At 42.5% G+C, this 11,038-nt stretch overlaps 1 pseudogene; it reads right to left on the bottom strand.

Annotated features, from left to right (window-relative positions):
- Nucleotides 1-256: 256 nt before the first annotated feature.
- LOC144369701 (tyrosine-protein kinase SYK-like) overlaps nt 257-11,038 on the bottom strand; it is a 45,524-nt pseudogene continuing 34,742 nt past the window's right edge.

Here is an 11,038-nt window from a genome sequence, read left to right as displayed (position 1 = left end):
TTCCGAAGTCAGTGCTAACTGGGTTGGAGCCATGGGGCCCTGCCCTCAGGTCTCCAGGGCTTTCTGCAACCCCAAAGACCCCAGAAACGGGAATGACACAAAAGGAATTTAGAAACATCCTAGAATCCATCGGCACAAAAATCCACCCAGACAAAGGACATGAACCAGTCTGGCAGCCCCTCCAGTCCACATGTCCTCTGTCTTCTTGTGGGACCCCATTGGCTTGGCGGTTGGTGAGTCCTAGGACAGGTTTTGCTTAGGAAGTCACCAGCATGTCCCCCCGGGGGCGGCTCTCTCCCCCAGCAGCTGGAGATGGAAGGGCTGGAAATAGCCTTTCCATGTCATAGTAGTAATTGCGCAGCTGCAGCTCCACTGCTACAAACCCGGGCCTTTTGTCCACCCTGGAAGGGGAAGAGGCCAGGTGGGGGGTCAAGGTGCCTGTGAAAAGCATTTTCCAATCTGGGGCCTTCGCAGGCCCAGATTCAAGCAGCTGGGCCCCCTGGTAGTCCCCTACGGTCTTTGCGCCCATCACTGGGTGATCCCCAGCCTGTGAGAAATAGATCCCATCTGATCCCACTCCAAACCTGCGGAACTCAAATCTATGTTTTTACAAGATCCCCGGGGGATTCATGTGCACTTTGAAGTTAAAGAAAAATTTTTACTAGAACTCAGAATCTTTTATACCCTAAGTTCTTGGAATTTCCTGGTGATGCCAGCAACATGTCTGAAGATACCTCACAGGTGAAGGTGGTGCAGGCAGGTAGTGTCTGACTCGATTTTCTTAAGTCCAAAACCATGGACATAGCTGCAACTCTCCTCCCCACATTCCTGCTGAACATGTATCAGTTTTCTGATAGAGGATGTTATATGGGTTCTTACTGAAACTTCCCCCATTTATTTGGTGCCCAGGATTGAACCCAGGGGTGCTTAACCACTGAATCACATCCCCAGCCTCCCTCCTACCATTTCAAAGGCAGATCTCGCTAAGTTGTGTAGTTAGATCCCTGTTAAGTTGCTGAGGCTGGCTTTGAACTTGCCCTCTCCTGCCTCAGCCTCCTAGCTGCTGGGATGACAGGAGAGCATCACCAGGACCAGCAAAATTTTCCTCTCTTCATGGCTGAAACAAAGACCCAAGCATTCTCTATTGCAAATCTTAACAGGACAAGGCCTTTCTTTGAGCCAGTGAGGTGCTGAAGTAAGCAAACTACGGGTTAAGGTTTTTTGCAATCTTGATCTCTTAAAAGACATTTACAGAGCTCGCTGGCGTCCCTGGGTGGGCACGAACCACCAGTCTTCCGGTTAACAGTGGAATGCGCTAACCGGTTGCACCACAGAGTAAAAAATGGGAGTTCATAACCCACTTGAATCAAATGTATGGAAGATGATATGTCATGAGCTTTATAATGTTTTGAACAACCAATAAAAAAGGAATAGTGGATTTGAGAATATATTTTTCACTATTCAGTAATTATTTTACTTAGAACATATAAAAATGGATTTCTAAAGAAAGGTTATTAAAAGTTTTATTGGATCAAATGGAAGTTTCAAGTTTTATTAGCAAAGAATAAAAAGACTAATAAGAATTGGTTTTAAAAAAAACATTTACAGCTATCTCTGCTTTCCATAACAGGAGCAGAGGTCATGGAACTCTTAGGAGTACAGTCCGACCACATGGAATTGGTTCCAGGACCCCCAAAGACACCAAAGTCCAAGGATGCTTGAATCCCTTCTACAAAATAGTATAGTATTTGCATATAACCTAGGCATGTCCTCCTGTATGTTTTAAATTGCCTCTAAATTACTTACAATATCTAATATGATGTAAATTGTATTTACTATGGGAATAGTCGGACTTTATTGTTTAAGGAATAACAATAAGATAAAGAAGTCTGTACATGTTCAGTGCAGACGTGATATTTTCCATCTATAGAAATCTTATCTGCAGTTGGCTGTACCTGTGAATGGGAAACCCCTGACATTGAGGGATTACTGTGTTTCTTACAACCTTGAGACTATCCTTGCTTAGAAGTTATTTTTCTCATTTTGCAATACTTTTCACTATAATGCAAGTGGTTAAAGTTGCCCAGTACGTAAACTAGAACTTGAGGTTAAGCGGTATACAACTGTCCTCATTTAACCATTTTGACCCGAGACAGCTGCAGTTCCACCTCGTTCAGTCTAGACACACGGGAACAACCACAGAACATGCCGAAGAACCAAGAGTCTCTATTATAAGAGCGGTTTCTGCAAAACCAAGATGGGTAGTTTTGTCAAATGGCATCAAAATAAATGGTACTGCCAATATCTTTGGAATAGCAAACATTTCAACAGCAGTTCCTGAGAAGCTAATAGCCCTTCAAACCATGGCCTCTGAGTCCACAGATTGCTCTTAGAGAACATGCCCTGTGGCTCCCGGGTGCCATTCAAGCTTTTTGAGTGCACCTGAATTCTGCTCAGGGGCTGTGTGGGAGGTAATCAGGGAAGGAAAATGCATTGCACCCAGAATTAGGGATTGACTTTTGACTCTGCCTGTGCTAGGTAGCCTGTGAATGTTATGTGATGACCCTGAGCCATGCTCTGCTGGACCCCTGACACTGAACCCATCTGTGATCAGGAGAATCTCCTAATACATTGTAGAACAAGGGGTGCTCTCAGATGGGGCAGCCAACATTGCAGAAGCGAGGATCCCTTACGCCACCTAGTGGTCCATAAGATCATACCTCCTAGTGACACTGTAGACATCTGTATGTGTAAACACATTCTATGTCATTAGCACAAAGACAAAAGTCACCCAGCAATGCATTCCTAGAACATGTCCATGTCGCTAAGGGACATCTGACTGTATCTTAAAGAGGACAGTCCCTGGCCCTCCCCTATTGTTGTTTAGGAAAGGGCATATCTTGATGCATGACAAGGTAGAATTTGTGTTTCCTGTTCATGCCAAGTTATGCCATTATCCTCCATAGCTCTTGGGTAAGGTGCTAGTAGTATTGGGTACTCACTCGTAGGTCTAGCACAGGTTCATCAGGTCGTTCATCTCTCTGGGACACCCTTGAGGGCACCCCATCTGCTCTCCTTTCTCCAGCATGGCGGTAACTTCACTTCCTTTCATCCCCTAAGACATGCAAAATACACAGGAGCTTTTGAAACACAGTATTAACCAACAAACCCAAATAACCACCTCACTGCCCAAGACACCAAAGAGTATGGGTTGTGTGGTGTCAGTTATATAAGTCACAAGCCAGGAGCATAACATTTATGAGGTTAGAAGTTAGATCCGGTACACAGATTGGGGGAAGAGCTATATGTGGGGAACAGGGAATGGGGTGTTATGGATTAGATACAATGTATCCCCCAAAAGCTCATGTGTGAGACAATGCAAGAACTGTCAGAGGTGCAATGATTAGGTTATGAGAGTCCTAACCTACTCAATGGATTAATTCACCAATAGGGATTGCTTAGGTGTAACTGTAGGCAGGAAGGGTGTACTTAGGAGATAGGTCACTGGGGGTGTGACTTTGAGGTTTATATTTTGTCCCTGGTGAGCAGAACTCTCTCTCTTTCTCTTTGCTCCCTGATTCCCATGTTCTAAGCTGCTTTCTTTCATCATGCTCTTCTGCCATGATGTTCTGCATCACCTTGGGCTCAGAGCTATGGAGTCAGCTATCTATGGACTGAAACCTCAGAAATGGTGAGCCCCAAATAAAATTTCCCTCCTCTATGTTGTTCTTGTCAGGTATTTAATCACAGCAACAACAACAAAACAACAACCACAAAAAGCTGATTAGAACATGAGAATATTCTGGATTTCTGCTCTATTTCCTCATCTGGGGGCTGATTTCATGTGTGCTTCATTTGTGAAAACTCATTGAGCTGAATTTTAGGATCTGTATACTTTTTGATATTACACTTTGATTAAAAAAATCTGAGAAATGTAAACGAACTGTAAATTTGTTACTGTCAATAGTCATTGTTTATATTTTAGCTCTAGTGAAACATGGTCTGGATATTTTATGCATATCTATATGTGTGACACACCATGAAGAAAATACACCATTCCTTTCAGGTCCGTGTAAACTGAGGTCATATTAATAACCACTGTCAAAAGGTAAGAAGAGACTCAGGGTGCCCAGAGTTCATGATTGTCAGGTTCTTGGGCAGATAATCTGGTGCTTATCCTTTCTATAAGCCACATAGTTTAGGAAGGAAGTGTGTAGACATGGATGACTCACTCGATAGGGCTTCTGCCCATAGGAGAAGGCTTCCCACATCAGCATGCTGAAGCTCCACACGTCGCTTTTGCTGGAGAACTTGTAGTAGTTGATGCACTCGAGGGCATACCACTTCACGGGCCACTTCCCATGGGTCTGGGCCTGAACACAAAGCAGATGGAGAGAAAAGTCATGTGAACCAGGGTTTTATCCCCATTAGCGGAAACCTGGACACAAGCCAAGTGACCATCAGCAGACAGGTGGATGAACCAAATGTCATCTGCACAGACATCATCTATTAAAAGGAGGGAGATTCTGATGCCTGCTACAGCACAGGAGAAACCGACGAGCTTCACATTAAACAAAATAGGACAGTCGCCACACAGCAAATATAGTATGATACTGCTTACTCAGAAGGACCTAGAGAAGTCATATTCAGGAGATGTACAGGGGAGAGTGGGAAGTAGTTTAATGGATACAGTTTCAGTTTTAAGATGTAGAGAGTTCTGAAGGTAAGTTGTACAACATGAGCACATGACCAAACAATGCACTTAAAAATGGTTAAGTGGTAAATTTTATGTTACATTCATTTAAACACAATTTTTAAAATGGAGAAGAGTATGACTCACACAATGCTCTGTGCATGTGTGTGTACGTGTGTGTATATTTGGAATGAAAAGACAATTTTTTTTGGTGATATTGGGGATTGACGGTAGGCCTTCATGAATGCCAGGTAAGCACTCTACCATGTCCTTAGCTCTGAAATGAATTTTTAAAATCCTATGAAATCTTAAAACTTTAAGCACTAATTTTAGATTTAAATATATATTTTTAAGAATTGGTTGGGTCAAACTGTCAAACTGCTCACTTCTTTTTCTCTTTTCTTGTCTTTTTCTTTCACCTCTTGGCTGCACACGGCTTCACAGAACATGAAGTTGGCAATGGACCAGCCAAGCCTGAGGGTCAGGTCAAAGTTGCATGCCAACATCGGGCTGCTCACAAGCAAATTCAACTATAACTACATGTTGGTCTGTAGTTTTAAGCCAATGCTAATTATTTTAGCATAGGCTATTTTCTGTGCCATTTAAAAAATGGAAATTAAATGCTTTAAACTTCCTAATTTAAAAAAATCCAGTAGTATTATGAAGATCAAAACTGTGCATAGGGAAGCCCTGGAGGGTTTGAGATTAGTATGGTACACTGTTGAGTCTTGTTATCACTCCCTGATGTTCCCTTTCATATGAACAAAATCTCCCTGGGGTGGTGAGAGGGACATGATCTCAGTGAAAATTGATTTCATTTCACAGATGTAGGTCAGCAGTAGCAATCTGGGGATATCGAGATGGTAGGATACCCTTAGACTTCTCAAAATTACACAACCAACTATACTGCTGTCTTAATCATGTGATGCATTATTTTTACATTTTCTGATTTTCAATGTTGTGAACCATGTAGTCAGGTGTGCTAATTCAAGTTCATTTTGAATTTTGAACCAATAACCAGGTAAACCTTTAACACATCCTAAACATGCTGAAAAGTCAGTCTCTCTCCATTACTAGCTCCAGCTTCTCTATGGATACAAGCAACTTTGATAGGATCTGGTGTATCTTTCAAGAACAATCTAGATATAAGCATAAGCGGGTAATATGTATTTTTTGGTAATAAAACTAGGGCATGTGTATTCTGTACCTTACTTTTAATTTCCCTACTTAACCATGCATCTTGGACACAGCTCTAGATTGACACGTGCAAAATAATGTTACTTCTGAAAGTTGCAGTGTGTGCTTCCTAAGAAGCTGTCAGGACTCACGGAGCCAGATTCCTACTAAGAGGACACAAGATAGTTTCCAGGGATTTGCTGTTACAGATCCGATCCTGCTAGAGTGCAGAACACTGAGTGTTTATGTTTGGCCTTGTGGAGAGCTGTGGATCTAGGGCACTGTGAATACAGCTGTGACACCACCCGGAGCAGGCTGCCATGTGTGGCTCCCCAGGCACTGGGGAGCTCATGTGCTTCCATTCCTATCATTTCTCTGTGATCTAACTTAACTCTTGATTCTTTTATGTTTTATTTTGCCAGCTTTATGGCCTCCTGAACTCGATTATTAGAATAAATATAAATTTTCTTAAAAAGCCTCCCTATCTCTATCTTTTCAGTGGTGTTGGGTCATTTCTCACTGCTTCTAACAGGGTCCTTACTTCTGAGTGTCCTACTTTTTCTCTTTCTCTGATTCTCAGAGATCTGCTGGTTTGCTCCTCAACTGTACATTAATATCTAATATCTGTGGCAGTTTTAAAATCGACCACCAGTTGTATGTTGCTCTTCCTCTCAAGGGACCCATCCAAGCACAAGCAGGTTACTAGATCTTTGCAGAAAGCTTCAAAGATTAAAAGAGAACGAATCAAAACAGAAAAGAAAAGCAACTTACAAGAAACAGACTCTGCAGGGAAAACAAAATACAAAACCTGTCAACATTCCCAATCATGGGAATCTGTCCATCCTGTCCCTTGAATCTGGGTGAGCTATGGCTGCAGTGATCAACAGAAGCAGGGAAAAGTGACCCTGCTTCCTGTAGCCACCATGCTGCAAGGAAGCCCAAGGGCCACAAGGAGGCACTACACAGAAGCGTGCTGGCCCACAGCCCAGTGGAGGTCCCAGGCCACAGGCTGTGGTCAGTCAGTCTCTAGCTGTACGAATGAGCACAATGGAGTTGGATCCCCAGCTCCTTTAGTAAACTGAGTCACTGGGTGGGGCAGAAACACCCTGTCCCCACTGAGCCCAACCAGTTTAGTATAAGTAAATGAGTGCTGGTTGGTCTTTCCCTGCACTGAGTTTGCAGTGGTCTTTCATACAGCAGCAGTAGATACTGAGGACAGCATTCATATTCTGATGTGTATTTCTCCATGTCTTCCTTTAGTACTTGTTCCCAACTGGCTGTCCTCTCTTCTATTAGCCATGGCATTCCAACTTGATGCCTGCTTTACAAGGCTCTTCCTTCTGCCGTGTGTCCTGGTGCCCTTCCTTCCAGACTGCGCTTTACTTTGCTGTTTCCCCTGGGCCTTCAGATGGGGTCCTGCTGACACCTGTCTCAGGTTGCTCAGGTCCTACCTGCACCCCAGTGGGCAGCTGCTTTATGAGCAATGGCACAAGGACGGGGATGTGTGGGAGCAGATGCTAGTCACAAATACTCTCCCTGGGGCAGGCAAGGTCAACCAGTGCCTGCTTCTATTCCCAAGATAACTGACATCCACCATCCCCTTGCAACCTCCTGGAGTCATGTACTGCCTCTCAGAAAAAGGGTAAATGGGTGGGCATTGTTCTCTAGGGGGACTTTTCTGATTACTGCAGGTGGTGCATTCAGGGAAGATTCCACAGCACCCCCCTAACCTGTGTCTGGAGCCACCCTGTCCCCTGTGTTCTGCCACTCACTCATTGACCGTTCAGGGAGCCTTCTATATTTATGAGAACCCTGGACATTTCTAGGAACCTAAAGAGTCAATCCTTCTGTGACACTTGTCCCAATAACTTGGCGACAAATCCTGTTACACTTTCCAGTTGGTCAACACAGACCCTCTGAATATGCTGTGACTGCATTCCTGTGAAGATAGGACTTGTTCCTTTCTTTTAGTTATCAGTTCATCTGAGGGCATGCAGAAGGGTGACAGTCAGGAGTGAAGTCACCTTGGCAAGCAGGAATGGTCATTGTGAAATTGTTTTTTTTAGGAAGTACAAACACATACTTAGGCCTGGTCATCACTTTATGTTTTCCTGAGAGTCCATCCTCAATTCTGCATAATTTCTGCCTTAACAAACCAAAGGGTATATTTCTTTTCTACTCTCACATAATTACCTTGATTTTTGATTTCCAGGATTTTATTATTTTTATCTCTTACACTTTAATTCTAATGGATACCAACAATTTCCACATATTTAGTGGGAAGACATGGGCCCTGATCTGGACATAGATGATGATTTGGGTGGAGATGATGGATTTATATGATATTTCTCATCTGCTTTCTTTGACATATGTGTAGATATGTGTACATTAAAGGCTATTTTGAAATAGATCCATACCAGATGCTCTGGAACAGTGTTTCATTAGATGTTATTAGATACATCGTGAATCAGGTTTGAGAAAATCAGCAGAGGAAAACCCTCTTCTGAGCATCAGTGTCAGTTAAATAAAAGGGCTTAGGGAAACCTAACAAGAATCAACCTGTCCAGTCCATAGTTTTCAAAGTTAATTTAGTGAAGAAACTCCATCCTTTTTCAAAACAAATTATTGAGTATTGTTTCATGGAACATAATTCGAAAGAGACTAATTTGAGTAAATCTCAAGGTGTGACATATTTGAGTATTTCCATTTAAAAAAATAGAATCAAAGTTTTTTTTAAAAGAATATTTTTTAGTTGAAATAGACACAATACCTTTATTGGTTTATTCATTTTTTATGTGGTGCTGAAGATCGAACCCAGGGCCTCACATGTGCTAGGAAAGTGCTCTACCAATGAGCTACAACCCGAGCCCCCTAGAATCAGAGTTTGATAAGAAAATTTTGGCATGGTTACTAGGGAATCTTCTTCTTAAAATCCTACTGTAATAAAATAAAGAAGAGGTTGATTTACCTCTGGGCTTTTGACAACCTGCTGTTCTGAACATCAGGGACTCATTCCTACCTTGTAGTAGTTTTCATCTGCTTGCAGTGCTTTAGAAAGCCCAAAGTCGCTGATCTTGGCATAATGTTGAGTGACCAGCAATACGTTTCTTGCAGCCAGATCTCTGTGCACAAAATTGTACTCCTCCAAATATTTCATTCCCATGGAAACCTGATGAACCAGCTCTATGATTTCTTATCATTGACGTGGCTGAAAACCACAAGGCTGCTGTTAGGAACCATGGATAGTTACCCTCACTCCTCCTTCACACCGAAGATGAGACCCTTCATTCCCTAATCTTACACAGAGGCAGCAGAGGCAACCTTGTTAACATAACAGCACTTCCAGATGGAACTCCATTTTCCTGATATTCAATAGGTTTGATTTTCACAGCATGCTTTGAATTGCAAGGAAGGCAGCTTAAAGGTGTGGTCATGTTCTACCCAGCGAGGACAGACTTCCTGTCCAAATCATCTGAGGGGCTGATTCTATTGCTGAACCGGAAGTATGGGTAGAGAATGAGTAAAGGAGAACAAAAATGGATGGATTACAGATTATCTCTAAGTAACTGGACCCAGAGACTGTGCCTCCTCTCTCGAGGTTTCTGAGCATCCACTACTGTGGGAAGGTGAAAAGGGCGAGGTCTTCCATAGAACTCAGGCTGTTCTGGGGTCAGCAGGGGCCCTGTCCCTCCAGGCACAGCATCTTGGCCTCTAGGCCCATTGCCATACCTGTTCTGCTGCAGATACTTGTTGAGCGGACCAAGCTCTGCCATCTCCATGACCAGCATCCAGGACTCGGCTTCACAGATGCCGATCATGCGCACGATGTAGGGGTTGTCGGGCTGCTGCATGACATTTGCTTCTGCTAATAGTTCATTCTTCCGGACGAGGTCATTGGCCTCATTTTTCAGGATTTTCACAGCCACTGTTTTCACCACTCTGAAAAACAGGGCATAACCTGTACGAAACTTTCCAGAATGACTTCTGTCTATAAAACTACCTTCCATGAAGCATGATTCCTATGCAGAAGTGATGTTATGCAAATACCTACAACAGCCAGGCATGGTGGCTCATGCCTGTCATCCCAGTGTCCTGGGAAGTTGAGGCAGTAAGACTGCAAGTTCAAAGCCAGCCTCAGCATCTTAGTGAGACCCTAAGCAACTTAGCAAGACCCTGTCTCAGAATAAAATGTTAAAAAATGTCTGAGGATGTAGCCCAGTGGTTGAGAGCCCCTGGGTTCAAACTCTGGTACAAAAAACAAAACCAAAAAATCTGTAACAGAGCGCATCTTATAATGCCATGTGATGAATGCCTAGTCTTCTAACCATGCTCTTTTATTTTATAGATGAAGAGAGTAACACCACATTGCTTACAAATAATGGTAGGGGACCATGCTAAAGAATGCCCCAAACAAAGCAAAACCCCTAAATTATAAAATATTTAAAGAGCATCTACATAAAACCAACCATGACATACATGGATTTCTGTAACATCTTGTAATTTACCAATCAAGATTATGTGATCATAAGATTCCTTTAATAGCAATGGAAAATGAATTTCTCAGTGCAGAATTATGAAACATACATTGTTAAAGCTCACAGTTGGGAAAAAATACTTCTTTTTCCATCTGAAATTTGTTAATTTTAAGCAAGCTTCAACTTAGTTTGCAAAAATTAAGATTTTTTTTAATATTCTAACAAAAAGCACCACCTAGATCATGTTTAACTCTTGAAAATATTCTAATATAGTGAGGCCTCAATAAAATAATAGAACTTAATTGTACATGATTTGAAAAACTGCACCTCTTTGTGATACAATTCCCAGGAGTATGGGAAGTATCTTGTTGAGCCCCCAAACTGAAGAATAAAAAGTGAACTATCCAATAAAATAGATCAAAAAAAAAGAACAGGAGACTCATTCTGAGGCACTAGAGAGAAAAGCACTTGTAACTTCGGTGAATGTCAGTAGTTGACCATGGTGGTTGCTTTCACACAGACGGGTTCAGAAAATTACAGCACCCCAGAAAACTCCCTGGACCCCTCCTGAGGACATGGAGTTACCCCTTTATGCCTTCTCTACACAGCTGATTATTTGGCTTTTCATATTTGGGTCTACCACCCATTGGGAACTGGTTTTGTGTATGGTGTGAGGCAGGGGTCAAAATTAAGA

Source organism: Ictidomys tridecemlineatus, chromosome 13 (assembly GCF_052094955.1).
Source record: "Ictidomys tridecemlineatus isolate mIctTri1 chromosome 13, mIctTri1.hap1, whole genome shotgun sequence".
In the NCBI taxonomy this organism is placed as follows: Eukaryota; Metazoa; Chordata; class Mammalia; order Rodentia; family Sciuridae; genus Ictidomys; species Ictidomys tridecemlineatus.
This window is presented reverse-complemented; position numbering and strand designations above follow the sequence as displayed.